The 24,426-nt window shown below is 42.8% G+C and overlaps 1 protein-coding gene across 10 annotated transcripts in view; it reads left to right on the top strand.

Annotated features, from left to right (window-relative positions):
* The window catches only part of LOC105463500 (tripartite motif containing 2), a 186,232-nt gene that overhangs the window by 65,001 nt on the left and 96,805 nt on the right, over positions 1-24,426 (top strand). The window contains exon 1 of one of the 10 annotated variants that reach the window (XM_011710623.2): positions 4,353-5,349. The exons of 8 other annotated variants lie outside the window; for them this stretch is intronic. The gene's annotated coding sequence lies outside the window, so the exon portion shown is untranslated. Of the gene's footprint in view, positions 1-4,352; positions 5,350-24,426 lie in introns of those variants that run through there. One more of the 10 variants, XM_071092915.1, reaches the window with a different exon arrangement.

Genomic DNA, 24,426 nt, shown 5'->3' with positions numbered 1-24,426 from the left:
CATGGTGACTCAGTGATGCTTGACAATCTGAACATACTGCCTCTCAGTAATTCTCATACCACCAAGATGTCCTTCCAGTGTTGCAACAAATCATGGTTTCTTCGATCACCAGATGAAGCAGTTGGATATGTTTAGGGGCTATGTTGGAGAGCAGGGAGAGACAGAGAATAAGAATAAGAATGTATTTTTAGAAATTAAATCACACTTACCATGACAGGATGCTCATACAGTCATAGCCACAGGGGAATCAAGATTGAGAAAATTTCAGATTTTCTCCAAGTTTTCCAAAGAAAAATGCACAAAGATCATGAATAGGCAATTTAAAGGAAATAGTAATGATTAATGATCATATGTAAAAAGTTCAACATCACTAATGATCCCATAAATCTAAATTTCAGAAGGAAGTTATTATTTTCTCTCTATCAAATTCACAAATCTTTAAAAATAACACTGCTAGTGAATATGTGCATCTTAATTTCATGCATTGCTAATGAGAATGTAAATTGGTACAACCTTTGTAGAAAGCAGTTGTACACAAGAAAAAATTGAGTCTATAAATGGTAATGTAATTTATTCACTTATTCAGTTGCAAATATTTATTAAGCATATCATATGTCTGGCAATGGATTTATCTGTAGGCAGTGGATCTGTAAATGATTTCTGTTTTATGTCTTGCTCTGTCACCCAGGCTGGAGTGCAGTGGTGCAGTCAAACTCACTGCAGCCTTTTGCTCCTGGGCTCAAGCAATCTACCCACCTCAGCCTCCCGAGTAGCAGGGACTACAGGCATGCACCACCACACTCAGCTAATTATTTTATTCTTTTTGTAGAGACGGGGTCTCTCTACGTCGACCAGGGTGGCCTCCAATTCTTGAGCTCAAGTGATCCTCCCACCTTGGATTCCCAAAGTGCTGGGATTCAGGTGTGAGCCACTGTGCCCGACCTATTTTATTCTTTATACTTTTATGGGTTTTCCAAATTTTCTAGAATATTTAATTGCCTTTTATCAAAAACATGCATTTTAATAAATCCTTTCCATCTTTTAGGGCTCATGTCAAGTCTACAAATCTACCCTTTCCATATAGTATTTCCTGGACTTTAGGAAGTGCTCTCTCATTTTTCTGTGACCCTTCCAAATGAGTCTTTTCATATATCATCTTGAGTTGTAGCCACTTGTATGTATGACTTTCTTCCCAACTAGTAAGGGAGTTACTGAAGAATAAGGATTGTGGTGTAGAAATCCTAAATTTTTAGGCAAAAGCCTAGTTCTCCTTCCCTACCTTCTCCATGAAGCCTTTTCTACTACTCAAAGAAGAAAAAAAAAAAAAAAAGGTGATTTCTTCTTCCCTGAATTCTCGAAACAGTTTTTTATGTCTCTATTATGGAGAGTAAGACACCCTGCTTTGCTTTGGATTACAGGAGATTGTCCTCGTCCTGACCCCCCATTCAGTTTTGGATTATAGTTCATTGTGTTTATCTTAACCATAGCACCCATTAGTCATCCAACTCCTTACTATAGGAAATGAATCTCATGTCTCTGTGTGCCCAGGGTAGTGTTTTACATAAGGTGTGTGCTCAGTAAACATTGGTTGATCTTATGACAGAATGAAACCGGCTCTTTCCAGCTATTTCAAACAGGCGCATTTCAGTTAGTCTGGAATCCAAAGTTTCAGAGTGCCATGCAAGAAGCAGACCCAATTGTTGAGGAGTGGCAGTCATAAAGCCCCATCCACCAGAAAAAAATCTACCAGGAAATGAATTCATTCCAATGTTGCAACTTCTGATGCCCCAAATAGTAGACTTCTGATGCCCCAAATAATACTATTTAGTGCCTTTATGGGTCCTGAGAACTTTATCTGTGAAGCCCTACCTTCTTTCTCCATCTTACAAACTTCTAAAAATTATTTCCCAAAAGAATTCCACCCTTTCATTCCTAAATTGAACACCATAGATTTGCCCTGAAACCCAGTTTCAGGCCCTCATCTTCCACATGTGGTCATTGAGAGAAAAGTTTAAAATCAAGGACTGCATAAGTATTATTTTAGAATTTAAAAAATGGGCCCAGAATGGTAGCTTACACCTGTAACTCAACACTTTGGGAGGCCAAGGTGGGTGGATCACTTGAGCTCAGGAGTTCAACACCAGCCTGGGAAACAAAGTAAGACCCTGTCTCCCTGAAAAATACAAAAATTAGCCAGGTGTGGTGGCACAAGCTCTGGTCCCAGCTACTCGGCAGGCTGAGGTGGGAGGATGGCTTGAGCTTGGGAGGCAGAGGTTGCAGTGAGCCGAGGTCGTGCCACTGCATTCTAGCTTCAGTGACAGAGCCAGACCCTGTCTGGAAAAAATAAAAATAAATAAAATGAGTAAAATAAAATAAAATGAAGGAAATAGAGCACAAGATTCATTTCCATTTAATACACAATTTATTGTTTTCCAGGATTTTGCAACGCCTTGTCCTGGGCACTAAGGATTATCCAAAGATTAAACAGGATGTTGATCTCATAAGATCCCGTGTGGCTATGGCAATGTAATTGAGGAAAGGGAGGAACAGTGTAAAAGGAGTCAAGAGATGGGGAGGTCATTGCCCTTGACTGCAGGGTTCTGGGCCAGAATTGGGTGGAAGTGGAAAATAAATAGGAAGGCCACTGGTAACTGCTCATAATTGTGTTAGTGGTGACTGCTGATGCTTTGAGTCTGTGCCCAGTAAATATAAGACGTAGGCGGGATTCAGTTAGAATGAGAAAAGCTTTAGGAGAAAATAAAAATCAAAGTTCTAAGGCAATATTGGATAGAAGATATAATGAGAGACAGGTTGTTATAGAAAAGGATGGCATTTAACAGAACACACTGCATCTGTGAGTGTTCTTAGCTTCTGACAACAGACATTACTCTAGTTAGTCTGAAAGTAAAAGGAATTTATTAAAGGTTATTAGGACACCATCAAGAAAGTGAAAGGACAGCCCATAGAATAAGAACAAATATTTTCAAAGCGTACATCATATAAAGAACTCACATCCAGAATGTGAGAATTCAACAATAAAAGACAAGTTTAAAAGGACAATTTAAAATGGGCAAATAGTGTTGGTTGTACAACAATGTAAATGTACTGTTCACAGTATATATACATTTTGATATTAAAAAATAGTAAATTTTGTTATATATATTTAACCCCAATTTAAAAAATAAATTTTTAATAATGGGCAAAAATTTCAATAGGCGTTTCTACAAAGAAGATATCCAAATGGTCAACAAGCACATGAAAAGATACTTAACATTATTTGTCATTAGGGAAATGCAAAGCAAAACCACAATGAAATACCACTTCACACCCACCAAGAAATTGAAACCCTCATACATTACTTGTGGTAGTGTAAAATGGTGTAACCGCTTTGGAAAACAGTCTGGCAGTTCTTCAAAATGTTAAACATAGAATTAGTGTATGACCCAGCATTTTCACTCCTAGGTAAATACCCAAGAGAAATGAAAATATATGTCTACTCAAAAACTTGCATTCAGATGTTCATAGCAGCATTATTTATACTAGCCACAAGTGGAAACAATCTAAATGTCTATCAAATGTTGAACAGATAAGCAAAATGTAGTGTATTTATGTAATATAGCATTCTTTGGCAATAAAAAGTCATGAAGTACTGACACATGCTACGTGGATACCTGAGTAAACTGAAAAAACTTTGCTGAGTGAAAGAAGCCAGACACAAAAGCCCACACATATTATACGATTTCATTTATATGAAATGTCCGAGCGTGGTGGTGTGCCTATAATCCCAATTACTCAGGAGGCTGAGGGTGAAGATCGCTTGAGCCCAGGAAGTCAAGGCTGCATTGAGCCATGTTCGTGCCACTGCACTCCAGTCTGGGCAACACAGTGAGACCCTGTCTCAACACAAACAAACAAACAAAAAACCAAACAAATGCAGCCTCCTCTGGGAGGCTTTTCTTCATTTCCTGCTTCTATGTTCCTGTAACCCTCTGGGCATACATTTCCATCATTTTATAGTGTTTTGAAATTGTAGGTCGTCCCTCCCCACCTTCCCCCCGCCCTCTAAAGAAGATAAGGCCCTTGAAAGTAGACTCATGCTTTTTCTAGCTTTCTATTCTCAGCCTTGTGACTAATGAAGGAAGGGAGGAAGGAAAGGAAGGAGGAAGGAAGGAAGGAGGGAGGGAGCGAGGAAGAAAGGGAGGAAGGAAGAAAGAAAAGGAAGGAAAGAGCGAGGAAGGAAGGGAGGGAGGAAGGAAAGAAGGCGGGAGGGAGCGAGGGAGGAAGGCAGGAAAGAAGGAAGGGAGGGAGAAAAGAAGAAAAGAGCGAGGAAGGAAGGAAGGAAAGAGCGAGGGAGGGAGGGAGGAAGGAAGGAAAGAAGGAAGGAAGGGAGAGGAAAGGAAGGGTCCCTACTCCAACTTCTTTTACGGAGTAAAAAAGACCTGTAGAGACAGTCATGGCTCATCATTTTCAGGACTGATTGTATCATACGTGGCTCATTTGTTAGAATTCACTTGAAGGAAACGGAGATTTTTTTCTTCGCTCACATTCAGGAGCTATGCTTGCTTATAATGAACAGTCATGATGGAGGCTGGCCCATTTCAGCTCTCTCAGCCCCGTCAAGCTGAACTCACTTCCCCTGAAAGGACAGTGTTTGCATTTGTGTTTACGGGACTGGGGAGGAGGATGGGTTTTCAGAAGACCTGAAAACCGAGCCAACCCCCTTTTCCTGCCCCCCTGTGCTGCGATTGGCCCATCCTGGAGGCTGGCTGCAAGAGCCTTTAGTCATCCCAGGGAAATCTTTCTGGAACCGGGCACCAACTTGCGTGTTTGTTTTCATGCTCTTTGTGCGGGGATTAGCTGTCGTTCCGGGCCTGAAAATGCTGCGAGCGCTGGGCGACATCTAATCCAGGATTTGCCTCTGCCTCGCGGTTGATGGAAAACAGATGTCTCACTGCTCTGGGCCTGAGCACAGAATGGAAATGACCGACCAGAGAGCCGTTTGGAGCCGAGGACACCCGGTGAAGGTCCTTCAGAGTCCAGCCAGGAGGCCGACTTTCCTCCTCTGGTCTGTTTTTACTACTTGAGCCGCTCGCTCAGCAAACGGCCTTGGATAAAGCAGTTTCACCTTCAGATCGCCTGGGGCTGCAGAAGCGCGGTTGCCTGGGAGGAAAGGGGAGGCCGAGAGGGGCGGGTGCGAAGTCCTGGGTCGCCCGCCCGCCCGCCGCCTGATGTCGTGAGCGAGCGCACCTCTGCCCTGGGTGGGGGCGCAGCGAGGTCCAGGCCCGAGAGGTGAGGCCCAGGCCCCTTCGGAGCGCGCGCTGTCCCCGCGAAGCGAGTCGCCGTCTCGCAGTAAGTCGTGGCTCGGGCTGTGCTCTGGGAACCCTCCCGCCCAAGCAAGGTCCGGTGGCCCAAGCGTGCGGGAAACCTGCCCAGAGTCCGTTTCCGGACGGGCGCTGCGGAGCTGGCTGCCGGCCTGGAGCGGGTGCAGTGGATCCGCGCGGCGCGGAGCTGTCAGCAGCAGGGCGGCTGAGCTGCAGAACCTGGACGCGGCGCGGCTCCCAGGCCCTGCCCGCGGAGCTCTCCCGCGAGTCGCGGACCTTTGCCGTCCTCACTCACCCGCGTCATGCAGGATAGCTTTCAAAGTCATTTTGCACTGAGAAAAAAAGATACTGAGAAATCTGAAAGCAGGACTGTAGTAATTTTGAAAAGATCGGCTTCCTCTTTTTCTTTAAAAACATGTTTGGTCATTTTCCTAAAACTACTTTCCTTCCTTTAGCCTGCTCTTTTATCCTCTGCCCCAGCTTGTACTACAGTTCGGGCTTATTAGAGCAGGGAGATGGTGACTTTTGAGGGTTTTCAGGGCTCTTTCTGGTTGGTGTATTTATTCTGGAAATACTTGGCCCGGCCTTGAAAGCTGCATGCCGCTGACAAAGTAGATAAAAGGCTGGGAGTGTGGAGGACGGTTGTCTCACTAAATGCCTGTCAGATCCAAAGCATTCTGTGAACCCCAAGTTCGTTCCCACCTGTAATCCAACCCCATGGAGAAACTGATGCGTTACACCAGGCCCCTTCGCTTTCCCGCGAAATCACCAGCTGTTAATTTATGGAACAGAGACAGCTTTAGATTCAAAGACTTTTAAGTAGTTAATTTTAGAGCACTTAGAATTCCAGCCATCCAAAGACTAGGCTAGCCCCATAGGGTGTGAGGGGTTGTTTTTGTGGCAGTATGCACATCTATGCCTTTTTTCATTGTTATCTTCTAAAAATTGAGATTAAATTGTACATCAGTATTTTTAGAATGTAGTTAAGGGCTGTTGCCTGACAACTTGTATTGAGGGTTCCTTTCCCAGGGGGTGGGAGGAGGTATTGTGCTGGGTCCACTGCTTCCCAGCTCCACGTGACCTTTCCTCTCAAATTTCCACTTGATTTCATCTTTGGCAGAACTGGTACCTGCCCTTCAGCTCCAAGAAACAAAAGAGCAGGGGTGAGTCAGAAGGCTTTGACTACCTCACCCTTAACTAGAGATAGAAAGTATTTGATTAAATTCTTTATGATACACATTGCATTTCCTTTCCTTTCCAACTTAGGTTCATATAACAATGAAGGATCAATTAAAATAAACTCCACCTCCCTCTCCCTTAGGGTAAATATGGATTCCCTTAGGGTTGAGTTGGGCAGGGCCATCTACAATAATGAAATGTCTCCTAGGTGAGGTAATCTGGCCTGTTCTGGGCTAGGTACAGAACACCACATTCCATTTTCCTTCATTAACTCATTCTTTTCCTGGCAGCCTCCCTTTTCTTTCTACCCTTTCCTATATAATCCCATTTAGATACCCACCATAACTCTACTTTGGATCATGGAATCTAGGATACCATCACTGACAAGGTTTAGGGGACTGTCCCTTATCAGTATTCCCTGAGAACATTTTTCCAATTCCTGCCTTTATTTTCCTGGAAAATTCTATGTCGATTAAATCCTCCACTAGAAATTCCATTGTATCTGTCAAGGATAAGCATCACACCCACATCTTGAATATTTTTCTTGCATCATCATTTTAATGCTGACTTGCATGGCTTCCTGATTTCTACTTCAAATTTAAATACAGATGGAAGGAAGTTGTTATAAGACACTAAATATAAATGGGTTAGAGAGTCTCAGTGAGAATTAACATCTTATGCTCTGATCTTTTCTTTGGTCTGTCCTTGAGTTGAATTCTATCCTTTCAATTTCTGACCATTGACTACTCTAGAAAGAGGTTGGATAGTTACTTTGTGTGTCAGGAATGATCTGTTCATTTGGTCTTTTCTGAGCAGCAGTGACTCACTACCTCTCCTCGTGCTGGCTGGTAAGAATTTGGCCTATTCAATGATGATAACCCAACTGGGTAACATAGCAAGGCCCTAGGAACCTTTGAAAATGACGTCTTAAAGCCCTGAAATCCTGGTGCAATAACATTATCAGAACTTCTTCCTTCTTTCACCACTCCATGAAAAATGACACTGCTTGGTTTATATCAAATATGTCTTGGATGATAAATTCCCAAAGACAGCTTTAGCTTGATTTGTACAGGTACTAAAAGTTTATGCTGGCAGGTCAGCACCTGGCAAATGCTTTTGATGCTGCTACTAGTGATGAAGACAGGAACAATGATGGTTTTCCTTTTTGGTTTCTTGAGAAAAGATTTCCCGCTTAGAATGTCTGTTTGAGAGGCTATTCTGTGAATGTTATCTTAAAAGGCTTGAGGCAAAGGCTGGCATAATATCATACTTTGTTACCAACATTATTGCTTATACTTTTACATTTTAGACCTTCAGGCTGACCTGTTAGTTGGCACGTCTGAAAAAGTCCATCTTTATTATTTTCTCTGGAAGAAAATGACAGGTCTTTTGAAATGGGTAATATTTGGTTTAAGAATTAAAAGAAATGGCAAGGGCAACTTTTGAGATAAATAGGTAGAGAGGAAATTAAGGGGAGTGAATTTCATGACCTTGAGCCACTATTTACTAGACACTCAGCTTTTATGTCTGGTTGGAGGGTTTAGTGGAAATTCAATCTCAGAAACTGAGCTTTTGTTGGCAAATATTTTGTATTACTAATATGGTTCTTTCCTATGTAACACTATATTATTTTTGCATATCCTGCCTTTGGTTGTTTTTGGTTTTACTTTTTAAATTTTTTTGGAGACTCTGTCACCCAAACTTCAGTGCAGTGGCATAATCATAGTTCACTGCATCCTCCAACTCCTGGGCTCAAGCTATTCTCCCACCTCAGCCTCCCGAGTAGCTGGGACTACAGGCATGTACCACCACACCCGACTAATTTTTAAATTTTTTGTAGAAACAGTGGCTCACTATGTTGCCCAAGCTTGCCTCAAGCTCCTGGCCTCAAGCGATCCTCCTGCTTTGGCCTCCCAAAGTGCTGGAATTATAGGTGCGAGCCACCATGCCTGGCCTATGTCCTACCTTTGAATCTCATCTTAATCCTTGAACAGAAATATCCTCTCCCTAGAACTTTCAATATTTTCCTTTTTCATAATATACTGTGTATGTAGATGAAATTCATCCATGAAGAAGGGCTGGCCCAAGAGACTATAATGTGTTCTTGAGTCTAAAAAAAATACCATATATGTCAGCATCTTTATTAATTTAAGACAGTTTAGAAGTGCTCAAATAGAAGCTATGGATACGGGTTTTGCTTCTGTCTTAACTGCAATAAAACAAACTAACCTAAGACACGCTGACTTCTGGAACAAGGGCAATTTGTAGAAATACGCTGCAGGCAGTTGAAGTTCTGAGAGATGAATACCCTATTAAGTTGAAATCTCCTCAGTGTAAGTGTTTTTCAGGTTTCAGAATGTCTGCTGTTTGAAGGATGCCTTTTTTAGTTTAATGTAGTCATTGGTCCAACCTAAAATATTAAGAGAGGCACAGCGTTGCTGACCTACTTATCTCCCATGAGGATGAGGACTAGCGTTTTAGGACTCTCATTGCTGACCTTCGGGGATGATGACTTTGAGGACCAGGAAGCAAACAAAATGGAAAGTCTCTCAGATTAAGACTCCTGAAAAGAGAAATCTGATATAAGACCAAAAATGTGAAAGATTAGAACAAGTTTCCTTTTAGAATGTTCTACCCAATCAGGTAGAAGAAAGGAAAGATAATTTTCAAGCCCATGCTCCAGTCTGCTAGCCAACAAGGATTTATTGAGCAAATACTATGTTCTGAGCCCCCTGCTTATAATCTGGAAAGTACAATAGCCTAAAAGGCAAAGAACAAATCTTGAAGGAATTTTCAAGTCCTGGTGGTACCTTCAGGCATTAGTGAGCATCCTTCTCCCTCCTGTTCACTGAGTTCCTCAAGTCTTTCCTCAGCAAGGAAATCAGCTCTGGCTGTAGTAGAACCCTCTGCAGTGGTTCAGTTACAAACACTTTCTGAGAGAATCAAATTGGCCCCAACCTAATATTTGTTTCCTTTGGCAGTGAAAGGTGTGTCGGTAAAAGGCTCTTTCAACATGACCTGGGTGAAGTGGCATTTGCTACTTAACCCCAAGACTCTTGTTCAGTGCATGGTTCTATTCCTAAAATGTCCTCTCCCCAGCTACCAGACAATTCAACAGCGGCCCTGGGTAGCGCCAAAATAACCCATCATAGAAACACTGCCTGAGGGTAAACAGTAGATAGGCTTGAGCTTTGCCTTAATTAAGAGGATGAGATCGGGTATCTTTAATCGCCAAAATAGCCTCTCAGACTAAACAAAGACAGAACTGTCTCTTTTGCTGACTACATGCAATTTATTTAAATTAGTGTTGCACATTCAATAATAGTGTGGAAGCTGTATTAGAAAACCACCAAATTGAATGAGTTTTCTAGGTCTTTGGTTAGGGATAAAAAGGGCATTAACCACATTGAATGGGATTTGCATCTCGTTAGCTTGCCTGTATGTCCTTGGCTATTGCACACAAAGGAGGGTGCACGTCTCTCTTCAGCTGGGTAGTCAGCTTTAGTTGTGATTCTGCTGGGAGTTAAAATAGTGAACTAGAGGCATAGGTGGGTGAAGGAGAAGGGCTGGAACTTGTCTGACCACACCCTCCCCCGCTTTTTGTAGTTCAAGATTATAATAGTTTGCCTTAGCAGCAGCAAAAGCTATCTCAGTGTTTAGTACTCTCCTTGGTATTGGCTGTGAACAATCTCCTTGCAGATATGGGGCAGCTGGCTCTCCTTATGGTTCAGCATACGTCCAGGGTTCCCTCCAATGCACTGGATTCTGCTTATGGAAGGCAAAATAATTACCATGTTAGTCTAAGAAAGAGATTATAAAAGTGAACCTCTTATGCAAGGTAAACATTTTGGATATTCCCTTATTTAGTATGACCAATGAGATGTCACCCACAGAAAGTGGATAAAAGGGTACCCAAATGGACCGAAGGCCACAGGATCAGCTACTCTCTATCCATAAAAACCCTTGTCAACTGTGTGGATGCTTCATCTGACACCCTCTCCTTCCAAGTAAGAATCATCCTTGTCACTTCACTTCCTTCACCACCCAAATCCTGGTCATATACTTAGTACTTCCTCAGACCTCTAGAACAGAAATACCCGTGGGTCCTCAGCCACTTTACCCCATGTGTGGGCCTGATGGCTAAGATGAGCTGTCCTGAATAGCTTTAAAAGTAACTCCAGGGAGAAAAACTAAATGTGGCTCACTAAAAGATGACACTTAATCTATACAGTTTCATAGAGGGTATTCTGGATGTTCGGATCTGGGTTGCTGCAGAAAATGAATGGCAATAACTGGGTATCTTTAGCTTCTCAATCTTAGCTAATAAAGAAGCCAGCAATCAAAACTCAATTCAACAGTTACAGAATATGGTCTCCAGATTCCCGCCATCATTAAACAGAATTATTTCTTACAAAGCTGCTTTCCATTTTATAAAAACAGTGCTTTGTCCATCTGTTGTGGCACACACTCTGTACAGCAAATGAGCCTTCGATGATAAATGCTGTGTTTGGCCCCAGGTTATGCAGCAGTCACAGTCACGTACAATCAAGTGATCATTTATTTAGAGGAAAGATGAGCAGAGGCTAACTGCAGTCTTTTTGCTGTTTTCCCCTATTTTCTGCCTTCAAGTCGCAATTAGCCTTTGAGTATCCTTCATCCTTTTCCCCCAACAAGTGATGTCTCAATATAGTAACCTCACATATAAGGTAACCGATGACTGAAGGCTAAAATCCACTCAGAGACCACAAACCACCCACTAAAACAACATGAAAAGATCTGGGAGCCTGGAAATGGGAGAGGTGGGAGTGAGGGTACGTGGGGCCCTGTGCAAAGTGCTGCTTTTTCTTGTGACATTTACTGTAAAGTCTCTGCTTAAGCTATAGACCCTGGAGAAGAAAGTATGTTTTACTCATTTTTAACACAATTTCATTAAAGGACAAAGAAATTCTATTTCTTAGGGATTTCCTCTATAAGTATTTTACTTGTAGAGTAAAAACATACATTGTTTTGCTTGTAGAGTAAAAACATATATTGTTTCGCTTAAACAAATATTCTGAATTTTTTTGTTTCATTTTGTCCTGTTTTGTTTTGTTTGAGACAGAGTCTCACTCTGTCACCCAAGCTGGAGTGCAGTGGTGCGATCTCTGCTCACTGCAACCTCCGCCTCCCGGGTTTCAGCCATTCTCCTACCTCAGCCTCCTAAGTAGCTGGGACTACAGGTCCCATGCCTGGCTAATTTTTGTATTTTTTAGTAGAGACGGGGTTTTGCCATGTTGCCTAGGCTTGTCTCAAACTCCTGACCTCAGGTGATCCACCTGCCTCGGCCTCCCAAAGTGCTGGGATTACAGGCATGAGCCATCGCACCTGGCCAGATTCTGAATATTTAAAGAGTATCTATTAGAAATCAAATTCATTTTTCTTTTTAAAAATAAACATCAAGAAGGGGAAATAATTATTAAGCATTTGCTTGGAATAGTTAAAGTAGTTTCTGTAATAGAAGGCAGACAGATTTGCCGGGGTTTGAAATTTGGAATCCCATCTGCATGGAAGCTGGTTTTCATTTGTAATGCGGTAGAAAATATTCTTGGCATCTTTGGGGCTTATTGCACACAGTGTACACCATGCTAAAACTAAATCTCAATAGAACTAAATACATTTCTTAGATATTTTTTCTAAGCTTTTTCTCTCCTTCAAGTCCCTTGGATAAATGCATTCACCAAGTACTGCTGGGTCTTTCTACCTCTGCGAGGAGTTTAGTCTTCAATCTTCCTTATTCAGCCAGTTAATTCGGCTACTATCTGTTGACGGGGGCCGAGGGGGACAGGAGTTCACAGCCTAACCTGAGAGAAGAAGGTGAGGCACACACACCTCTTGCCCATGTCCTAGATCTGTCTTTCAGTCTCTAGAGGCCTAGGCCCTGGCTTTCTGAATTTTACACATGATGACTGCTACGGTACTTACAGTCTCAATGTTTTGCCATCCACACTATTATTTTTTTTTTTTAAGAGACAAGCAAGATCTTGCTTTGCTGCCCAGGCTAGAGTGCAGTGGTATGATCATGGCTCACTGCAGCCTTTGCCTCCCGGGCTCAAGCGATCCTCCCATCTCAGCCTCCCGAGTATCTGGGACTGCAGGTGCACACCACCATGACTGGCTACTTTTTGTATTATTTTTATAGGACGGGGTTTTCACATGTTGCCCAGGCTGATCTCCAACTCCTGGGCTCAAGCAATCTGCCTGCCTCAGCCTCCCCAAAGTGCTGGCATTATAGGCATGAGCCACTGCACCCAGCCCATGTTCAGTCTTAAAACCAGTAGAATTCAGTTACAAAAACAAAAAAACACACCAAACAAATGCTTGTCTTAGGCATAATATATTACCTTATTGATTTATTGTACCACAGCTGGAAATATGGGGACTGTCAGTTTCTTCTGAGAACCTGGGATACTGCATGCCTTAAGGCAGATTGAGGTGATAGTATGCTATCTGTCTTGTATTTATGAAGATAACCTTGTTGACCCACCAGGATATGCTTTGTACTTTTCTCCATCCATCCTATCAATTTTCATTAGTTATGAAATTTATTGACCCCTGTGGCACAAATCTAGAAGAACCAGCTCACTTGGTTCAAGCCTATAATTTCATCAGGGTATCAGGTAACTAGCTGAGCTCACTTGGCACTGAGATCACAATAATGATTTAACCTCTCATTTGAGCAAGGCTTTACTGTTTAACAATCACTGTCACATAAATAACTCCATCTTATCTTTACAATGTCCCTGAGAGGTAACATCTTAGAAGCGAGGAAACTAAGTTTACAGGAAGTCGAATGACTTATCCAGTAAAAGGGGAGTCAGGACTCACACCTAGGATGTCTTTCTCACTAAAACACACGCTCAAGTATACTTGATTGGATGATAATCCAATCGAATTATCCAATTATCCATACGATAAATCGAATTATCCAATTATCCGTACAATAAATGGATACAAGAATTGTGGGAAGCTCTAGAGGAAAGGATGTTATACTGAGAAAACAAATCTAGGAAGGTGTCTGGAAAAGTGGTTTTCAGTAGAGATTGGTTACTTTAAATTTAACTCTAGACCCGAGAATATCACACAAGAAACTATTAGGGAATCATGTGAACGAGACAATCAAGTGTCAACTCATATGATACAGACATTAAGTACAATGATGGTTCAGAAAAGAGAGAGAACACAATAAGGTAACAAATCAAGGACAATATAATTGAAGAAGAGGCACTAAAGTTGGAACTTAAAGAATGTGCAAGGTTTAGATGGAAGAGGGAAGTGAGAAGGGCACAATGGGCATTGGGAACATCCCAAGCAAATGTGGAGAGTCATTTTCCAAACAGGGATTAGGAGCCAGACACATCTGATGGGAGGAGGGACTGAGCAGGTCTAGGCAAGCAAGTCGTGGGCACTGAGCTGGAACAAGGAGGTGGAATCAAAGAGGATCTTTAGTGCTTATTGGAGAAATACAGACTTGATGCTTAGGTGCTCTAAAGGGTGGCGGTGTGAGGGAGAATCTGCTCCATACCTCTGTCCTAGCTTCCGGCTGTCCCACGCTTCCCTTGGCTTGTAAATAGTGTTCTGTGTCTTCACATCATCGTCCCTCCATGCCTGTCTCTGTGTCCAAATTCCCCCTTTTTGTAAGGACATCAGTCATATTGGATTAGGGCCCACTCTAATGACTTCATTTTAACTTGATTACCTCCCTAAAGACCTACACATACAGGTTGGCATCCCGAATTCAAAAGTCTGAAATGCTCCAAGTCAAAAACATTTTAGGTGCTGACATGATGCTCAAAGGAAATGCTCATTGGAGCATTTCAGATTTCAGTCTTTTGGATTTGGGATGCGCAACCAGTCAGTATCTGCACATATTCCAAAATATGAAAAAATTCCCAAATCCAAAAATACTTCTGGCCCCAAGTATTTTTGGATAAAAGATACTCAACCTGTAGTATTTCCAAATACAGTCACAATCTGAGGTACTGGGAGACATCAACATATCTTTTTGGAGGGAGGGGGACACAATTCAACTCTAACAGACACCTTTAAAGAGTCATGAGTGGCCAGGCACGGTGGCTCACACCTGTAATCCCAGCACTTTGGGAGGCCGAGGCGGGCAGATCACGAGGTCAAGAGATCGAGACAAGCCTAGCCAACATGGTGAAACCCCATCTCTACTAAAAATACAAAAATTAACTGGGCATGGTGGCACACACCTGTAGTCCCAGCTACTCAGGAGGCTGAGGCAAAAGAATCGTTTGAACCCGGGAAGCAGAGGTTGCAGTGAGCCAAGATCACGCCACTGCACTCCAGCCTGGCAACAGAGTGAGGCTGCGTCTCAAAAAAAAAAAAAAAAAAAAAAGAGTCGTGAGCAGCAGAGTGAGAGGGAAAGAGGTGTTTTAGTGAGAGTGGACTGACCCCAGCATGCGGAATATGCTGGAGGGAAGGGAGGGAACTAGAAGCTGTAGCTGGTGGGGGTGGAGAAAAGTAGATAAAATCAAGACACATTTCAAAGGAAGAGCTGAAAAGATTTAAGTAGTAGCAACGGTAATGTGTCTAGAAGATAAGTTTACAGAACATTCCCATGTCTCCTGCCTCCTTTGATCTTGGTACCTGACTTACGGGCTGAGTGGTGTCTTCAGAGTTTCTGGCCCTGGGAGGAGCTCCAGTGATGAGGTCATCCAATCCAGTGAGAGTGGCTGGCAAAGGCGGCAGGGGGAGACTCGGAGCTGCAGGTGCTGAATTGGAGGTGGCGACAGAGCTGGGTGGAGCTGTCCCCTGGGCCACTGGAAACCTAAGCCAGCTGCCCTCTCTCTAGACATAGATTTGGAAGTCAAATGCATACCAGCAGTCATCTAATCACAAGAGTGTGTGCGGTCTCTGAGTGAGTGAATCTAGGAGAAGAGCAGTGTCTTGATGTTTTGGCAAATTCCCGGAGTTAGAGGATTGCTAAGAATGAGGATAAGAAGCATTTAAAGTAGAGGAGAAATGGTAAAGTTCTCAACCTCCAAAGTCGAAGAAAAAGAGTTTCCAGTAGAAGGTGGGAGGAGAAGAAGTACGACTGGGAGAAGATTTGGGTTTAGCTAAAATGAGGACATGGGGAAAAGAAAGTGCCAAAGAAAGGAAGGAAGGAAGTCGGATGATAATTACAGGGTGGCAGAATTTAGAATAAGGTGTGGGGGGCTTTTATTGGAAAGTCATGGGGTTTTCTTTTTGAGATATTGTTTACTTACCATCAAATTCACCCTTTCTGGTGTTCAATTCTGTGAATTTTGACAAATGCATATAGTTCTGTAACCATGACTACTGTTGAAACAGGACCAACTATATCACCCTCAAAATTCTTTCTTGCTGAGGGGCTTTTTTGTTTTTTTTAGAGGAAACCAATGTGCATTTGAAGTCAGAAAGGGTAAAACCCATGGGAAAGGAGGAGATGATGGTGTTAAAGAGGAAAGGGCTGAAGGATTGAGGCATGGAGGTGGTGGGGAGGCAGGTGGGCCACTGAGAATGCTTCAATTTTGGTCGGAAGGAACATTTCCTCTCTTCCTATGAAGTAGAAGGAAGGATGGATGCATACATTCAGGGTCTATGATATCTTTTTATGGTTAATTCCAAAACTCCTGCCAGCAAAACCATTTCCTGCTGAGAGAGATGTTGCATTGAGTAACTTCCGCCACGGAGGTATGATTTCCTGTTGCAATCACTGTCTGCAGGAATTACATTCAAGGGAGTACAGGCACCAGGCTGCTTTGCTTTGGGATATGTGCCCAAATCCTGCTCCCGTGTAATACCGTAGCAATTTTAGAACTAACAACTTTAAAATTCTCCAAAGTTAAGTGTATCTACATCTTTTCCTGCACCATACAGTGAGAAAGCTTGGCAGCGATAATGGCTTCAATCCCCATAAATACTCCTGACAGGTGTAAATGAGTCACTGCTGAAGAGCTAGCTTCCACAGACATGTCCTTGGGGCATGATGTGGCAGAAGAGATTGAATTCTCATCATTTTATGCTCAAGACTCACAACCACTCAGAAGCGCAGTTTTCTCCTTGACATCTATGATGTTGCTTGCAACTTCCTCATCTTTGCAATCGCACTGCGATCACCTCATTCAGGGATGGGAGGAAAGAAGGTGTTGGATAGTGATTCCCAAACTGTGGGCTTCATGAGTAGGTTGTGAATCAAGTTAGTGAGTTGCAGCCAGGCTACTGAAAAATGAAATAGAATAGGAAATAGCAGAGGGCATCAGGCTAAATGTGATCTCATGCAACCTTTGTTTCAGTAAAATATATATGTCTATACTGGACCACAACATAAAATACATTTCTGCTGTGGATCTCAGTCACAAAAGTTTGGAAACTGAATGGAGAAGTATACAGATCCTTTATGACCCTAGGCAGACTACTGAATGTCCTTGTGGCTTAGAGTCATTGTCTGTAAAATAAGGCTCATAATTTACCTATTCTGTATGGCTGTTGAGAGAGTTAAACAGAAAATGCATGGGTAGCATTAGGTGCTGTGCCTGGTTAACAGTCAATGCTTATAACGATTATTTGTTTTCCTGCCTAGATCTATAGGTCAAATTTTTGTTCAATATCCAGACCTTTCTTCTGAGCCTAGAACTATAACTCAGCAGCTATTTGACATCTCCATGCAGTTGTTCCCCATGCATCTCCAACTCAGCATGTCCAAAATGGAACTCAATTCATTGCCACTTTCTCTCTCCGATTCTTAACTCCCCGCCCCCAGTGCCCTGTCCCACCCTCAAGTGCACAGACCCCTCTGCTGCCCCTGGCTGTGTACTTCATATGTGGTACTTCCAAATTGCTTCTAGTTGGTCTTCCTCCACTAACACACAGGTATCTTCAGGTTTCCTCCGCCTTGAACGCTTGTTCCACTTTTTTGTTGTATGACTCACTCTTTCTCATCCTTCAGGGCTTAATACAAATTGATTTTCCAGTCCGAAAGATGTAGGCTTGAAGTCACTAATCATTGGTGACAGCTGTGTGACTCTGAGAAGCAAATTTCTGAAGCACTCAAAGTCAGTTTGTGCCTCTGTAAAATGGGAAAAGCTGTCTGCTTCATAGAGTTAAGATCATGTTTTTTTGAGACAAGGTCTTGCTTTGTTGCCCAGGTTGGAGTGCAGTGGCATGATCACGGTTCACTACAGCCTTGACCTCCCAAGCTCAAGCAGTCCTCCTACCTCAGCCTCCCAAGTAGCTGGGACTACAGGCAGGCAACACCGTGCCTGCCTAATTTTTTGTATTTTTCATACAGATGGGGTTTCACCATGTTGCCCAGGGTGGTCTTGAACTCCTCAACTTAAGTGATCCACCTGCCTCAGCTTCCCAAAGTGCTGGGATTACAGGTGTGAGCCACGGTGCCTGGCCAAGTTAAGAGAATTAAATGAATTATTGTGTGTATAGAATAGTGCCCAGCATATACAAAGTAGTTAATAAATGACTGTGATTCTTTTTCATTTTTAAAAAAGGCTCAATTCACCTCTTTCTAGAGCTTCTTACAGACCTGAATGTGTCAGGTTGTTGAAGAGCTTTGCATTTTTGCACCAGCTATTCCTTCTGATCAGATTACCTTTTCAACACTTCTTCCTTTGACCGAGCCCTACTCCTCCCTCAAGGCTCAACCCAAGTGTCACCTCCTCTGGGACCCTGCCAACACCCTGTGCTCACCTCCATCAGAATTCTTGGCCACCTGAACTATAATAACTTCTTTCCCCCTAGATTCTAAGTCTCCTCAGGGCTCCATGTGACACAGTTTGTCACTGTATCCAAAGTTCCCTCAGTACATGCAGGTACTTGACATATGGTCCTATGCAGGTACTTGACATATTGATGAAATAATGCATGCATGAATGAGTGAATAAGCAAATGGTTGTGATAACTTCCTTACTGGTGACCCTGCTTTCTCACTTTCAGGAAATTTATCCAATTAATTGCAGCCAGATTAGTCTTCTTAAAGCAGAGTTTTGTCACTTGCCTGTGCTTCTCAGAATGCTCTGATGAGTGTACTCTGCTAACTTTGGCAGTTAGTGATATGGTTGGCTGTGTCCCCCCGCAAATCTCATCTTGAATTGTATTAGGTTTGTGCAAAAGTAATTGCCGTTTTTGCCACTGAAAGTAATGGTGGAAACCGCAATTACTTTTGCACCAACCTAATAGTTCCCATAATCCCCATGTGTCGTAGGAGGGATCCGGTGGGAAGTAATCAAATCATGGGGGCAGTTTCCCCCATGCTGTACTCATGACTGTGAGCGAGTTCACATGAGATCTGATGGTTTTGTAAGCATCTCGCATTTCTCCTGCTTGCATTCATTCTCTCTCCTGCCACCCAGTGAAGAGGTGCCTTCTGCCATGATTGTAAGTTTACTGAGGCCTCCCCGGTCCTGCAGAACTGTGAGTCAATTAAACCTTTTTTCATTATATATTACCCAGTGTCGGGTATTTCTTCATATCAGCGTGGGAATGGATGGATACAGTTAAGGCCATCCCTGAGATGGCTTCTATTTCATGTTCTAGCCTTTTCTTCTACTTATCCTCATCTTGGACCTCATACCATGGAAAACTAGGCTCCTTACTCCCTCACTGTGTCCCATACCTCATTTCCTTATATGCCTATCCATGCTGGCTCTTTCTGCTTAGTCCCACAAACCCACTAAAGCCCTCTCAAATGCTACCACATGACAATTCTAGGACCTTTACTGATCTACTTTTTTTAAACAAACAGTAGTAGTTGTCCTCAATTCTGCTGTGCATCCCACAGCAACCCACTATGGACTTTTCTTGTGGAGAAGATTGTCCTTTATATAGCGGTTTCTTATTTGTTTTTTTTTTTATGGCAATTCTTTGAGTCTGAGGATTGTGTCTTTTTCTTTTCTTTTCTTTTCTTTTCTTTTCCTTTCTTTTCTTTTCTCTTGAGGCAGGGTCTCACTCCTGTCACCTTGGCTGGAGTGCAGTGGTACTATCACAGTTCACTGCAGCCTCGACCCCCTGGGTTCAAGAGATCCTCCCACCTCAGCCTCCTCAGTAGCTGGGACTATAGGGGTGTACCACTACACCTGGCTAATTTTTAAATTTTTGGTAGAGATGGGGGTCTCACTATGTTGCCCAGGCCTGGTCTTAAACTCCTGGGCTTAAGCAGTCCTCCTGCCTCAGCCTCCCAAAGTGTTCATGTAATATGCATGAGCCACCTTGCACAGCCAGAGGATTATGTCTTAAACATCTTTGTAAACTTACAGTATCCAGGACATTACATTGCTTTTCTCATAAGTGTTTGAGGAAACAAATAGAATTGAAAATCAGCTAGATTTGGTTGTCCTTTCTGCTTGCTAATTTAACTTTTGGGGGCTGGGGTGTGGGAAATTAAGGTTTAACTTGTCTTTTGACTCTTAAATATATTTCTTCTACATGCAATTGGAGCTGGAGTTGCTACATTTACCAATTAGACATGTAAACATTAGTACCATATTATAACCACATTGTTCTAGGCATTTTTGATTGATTATTAATATTAATTTTAGTACTAATATATATTTAATGCTATTGTTTATGGCTCTTAGTTACTTAGGAGTGTGCATACTAATAAAAAAAAGAGTCAAGAGGCCAGGCACGGTGGCTCACGCCTATAATCCCAGCACTTTGGGAGGCCAAGGCGGGCGGATTATGAGGTCAGGAGTTTGAGACCCGTATGGCCAACATAGTGAAACCCCGTCTCTACTGAAAATACAAAAAATTAGCTGAGCGTGGTGGCGGGCACCTGTAATCCCAACTACTCAGGAAGCTGAGACAGGAGAATCACTTGAACTCGGGAGGCAGAGGTTGCAGTGAGCTGGGATTGCGCCATTGCATTTCAGCCCAGGCTACAGTGTGAAACTCCGACTCAAAAAAAAAAAAAAAAGAGTCAAAATATATGAAATGTGAAAATGTAAATACATAAACTCATTGATGAGTGGCAGTTGTATACATACATCCATACTTTCGACTTTATATCAGGACATCTATGAATGGTCATACAAATACTGAAACTTAATTGTATCTTTTTTTCAAAAAAACAGAAGGTCTATAGGTAGTATGTTCTCCAGTTCCCTCCCTCTGTGACTTATACCTTTGCTAGTCATTCAAAAGCTTCTGTGGGAGTGTGTGGTAAGTGACCTGCCATTGTGGGGAGTGCAGTAGCATGACCTCAAGAGCCAGTTCTGAGTCCAGATGAGCCAAAGCTCAGTTTCTTTCATCTTTGAGCCTGAACCTCTTACCTCCAAGGAAAAAGGCCCAGGAAGTTGGGCCTTCTTGTTTATTTGTCCTTCTGCCCCTCTCCCTATCTAACCCCTGGGTAAGGGTGAGCCTGAAGGTGATGGTGACAGTGGTTTCTGTGTGTGTGAGTCCACCCTCCAAGCAATGCTCAGAAACAAGTCCATAAACCAATTAACACATCATTTTTAGGGCAGATTTGCAAGTTCTCAGTTGTTTACAAGTTTCATCGAGTACTAACCTCCAAATTAATAAAGCATGACACATGACATCACACATTTCACAATTTGTACCTAAGCAAAGTTCATGGAGGTAAAGGTAATGAATTAGCAGTTGTGAAAAATCACATATTCCTTTACTGGAGACCGGAGAGACATGTAGAATATATTGGCAATGACCAAAAATTGACTTCTAAGTACTTTTGAGGTTGGCCCTGGGAAGCATCGTATGAATCTCTGGCAAGGGAAGAAAGGACTGGACTCCAGGGATAGGAAAAGCATGTATAAAGGTATAACAGTTTAAGAAAAATAGAGAACTGGAATAACCCAGGATTTTTTGGAGGCATAGAATGAGTGCATTTTAAATCTTTTGAAGAAGACTTGTTGGAAGGCAACAAGCCTGGAGCCAAGAAATGTAGCAATTCCAGCTCCAATTGCATGCACTAGACCTGCTGTGCTTAAATGTCCTGTGGTTGGGTCATGGGATTGCAGCATGTCCAGCACTTGAAGAGGTTTGGATGCTTTAAGTCACTGCAAGAGGCCAGGAGATGGGGTTACAGAGACAGACTGGCTTGTACAGAAACCTAAGGGCTCACTATTATGGACTGAATGTTCATGAACCCCCCAAAATCATATGTTGAAGCCCTAACTCCACTGTGATGGTATTTGGAGATGGAGCTTTGGCAGGTGATTAGGGTTAGATAAGATCGTGAGAGGTGGATGAGGCCTTCGTGACAGGATTAGTGCTCGGTCTCCTTAGTTAGAAAATAACTCTGGCGGCCAGGCGCGGTGGCTCACGCCTGTAATCCCAGCACTTTGGGAAGCCGAGGTGGGCGGATCACAAGGTCAGAAGAGCCAGACCATGCTGGCTAACACAGTGAAACCCCATCTCTACTAAAAATACAAAAAATTAGCCGGGCGTGGTGGCGGGTGCCTGTAGTCCCAGCTACTTGGGAGGCTGAGGCAGGAGAATGGCGTGAACCTGGGAGGCGGAGCTGGCAGTGAGCTGAGATCATGCCACTGAATTCTATCCAGCCTGGGAAACACAGCGAGACTCCGTCTCAAAAAAAGAAAAAGAAAAAAAAAAGAGAAAGAAAATAACTCTGGCTTTGGAGATTTAATCATAAAGATAGTGCTCTCTCACTCTCTATCTCTTTGCCTTTCTGTTATTTTCTTTCTATTCCTTTCTAACTAAGAGAGAAAGTTATCCTCTATTTGTAAGTGTTAAAGAATGCAATCACCATGATACTGCTTCACATCACCTTTAGTATAAAAGTGCCTTGTGTCTAGTAAACGCTTGCATCATCGTTGCATGAAAGTGGAATAAATGAGTGAATATATGAATGTTAGAAATAAGTGGCCTGTGCCAGGTTTTCTTCTCATTATCTCTTATTCTCTCTTGTCTTTCTTGTTCTCCTTTCTCTTCAACAATTAACAACTTTTATTAGGTATATAAATATCTCCTTTGTTCATCTTTGTCTTGATAAGAAACAACATTTTTGAGCAATATGAAATGTCTATGCATGACAGCATCCTAACTTACTTTCTTTTCTTTTTTTTTTTTGTGAGATGGAGTCTCGCTCTGTCACCCAGGCTAGAGTGAGTGCAGTGGCGTTATCTGTAACTGTCGCCTCCTGGGAGGCAGGCTCAAGCAATTCTCCTGCCTCAGCCTCCTGAGTAGTTGGGACTGCAGGCACATGCCACATGCCCAGCTAATTTTTCTATTTTTAGTAGAGAGGGGGGTTTTGCAATGTTGCCCAGGCCGGTCTCGAACTCGTGGGATCAAGCAATCCACCTGCCTCGGCCTCCCAAAATGCTGGGATTACAGGCGTGAGCCACCATGCCCCGCCAGCATCCTAACTTTCTGTAGCAGTAAGTAGGGTCCCTAATAAAAGCTGAATATCATACTCATACCCACAATTTCTTACTTGGTTTAAATACAAAAGATTATCACTGCCAAACTGTGCATAAGAATTGTTAGACTGTGTTTGAAAATGTTTTCCTTTAATAATACTGCAAATACCTGAGGCCAGGCAATAAAAGTAAGACACAATATCTTATTTGGTAGTGTTTTCTTTTCAATATTGTTTTCAGACTCCCAATTGGAAGGAAGAGGTTTTGTATCATAGTTTATACTACATATTTGCATAAGCAGTAAATATTTTTCTCCTACTTAAAACAGAAACCAAATTATGTTTAGTAATTAGACTACCTTTAGCCACTGTGAAAGGACTTAGTTTAGGGTAAATGGTGTCTTTTCCTACAGGGCTTCTATTATTAGTAGAAGGTTACTACCTATCCTTCTAGGCCTCTCCAGATTGTAAGAGCTCATGAATTCAGAATACATGAAAAAGCAAGAGCGAAACACAGAATATCTAAACAGCTGTTTTAATTTTATTACTGCCAGTATTTGCATGTATCCAATAACCATATAACCATGGAAATGTATTATAAAGCCTGCCTCAATGACTGGAGGAGAATATTTCCAGTAAGTAATATTAAAATATTCTCCCTGGCCAGGTGAAGTGGTTCATGCCTGTAATCCCAGCACTTTGGGAGGCCGAAGCAGGTAGATCACGAGGTCAGGAGTTTGAGACCAGCCTGATCAACATGGTGAAACCCCTCTCTACTGAAAATACAAAAATTAGCTGGGCATAGTGGCGCACGGCTGTAATCCCAGTACTCAGGAAGCTGAGGCAGGAGAATGGCATGAACCTGGGAGGCGGAGGTTGCAGTGAGCCAAGATTGCGCCACTGCACTCCAGCCTGGGTGACAGACTGAGACTCCCTCTCAGAAACAGAAACAAAAACAAAAAACAACAATGACAAACTTTTCCCGTAGAGTATGTGTCACTCTTAAGTAGGTTACACTGTCCAGATGATCTTGCTTACACCATTTTCCTAACAGATCCCTTCTACAAGAGTTCAAAGGGATCTTTAGCTGATGTCCGATCATAACAAGTAGTTCTGAGGTGTTTCACATGAGTACCTGTTCTAGGAGGCTGTGTTCTCCAGAGCAGCGTTGATCACATAGCTCTGGCTAATGTCTAGGCAGGCTGGACACTCAGTCCTTCCTCGTCGCACACTGTTGGAAGCCATGTGCCAAGACTGCATTTGTGCTGCACGATCGTTGGGGGATGATCCTGCCCCCTCCCCAATGGAGGTCACAGGTTGGTGGGCTAGACACCTCTAACTAAGCAAACAAGTATTTCCTTACAAACTGTGACAACTGCCATGAAGGATTCAAATGGGGCAGAGTGATACATAACAAAGGGGCACACCCACTTAAGTCAGGAGGTCAGGAAGGCCTGAGAGAGGAGGCAGCATTTGAGCATTTGAGCAGAGAACCCAGGCGCAGAGAACCCAGGGAGCAGGAGCAACAGCGGGGCTAGGAGGAGCAGGAACCTT

This window comes from Macaca nemestrina, chromosome 3, assembly GCF_043159975.1.
Source record: "Macaca nemestrina isolate mMacNem1 chromosome 3, mMacNem.hap1, whole genome shotgun sequence".
Classification (NCBI taxonomy): domain Eukaryota; kingdom Metazoa; phylum Chordata; class Mammalia; order Primates; family Cercopithecidae; genus Macaca; species Macaca nemestrina.
The sequence above is the reverse complement of the archived record's forward strand: the minus strand, read 5'-3'. Positions and strand labels throughout refer to the sequence as shown.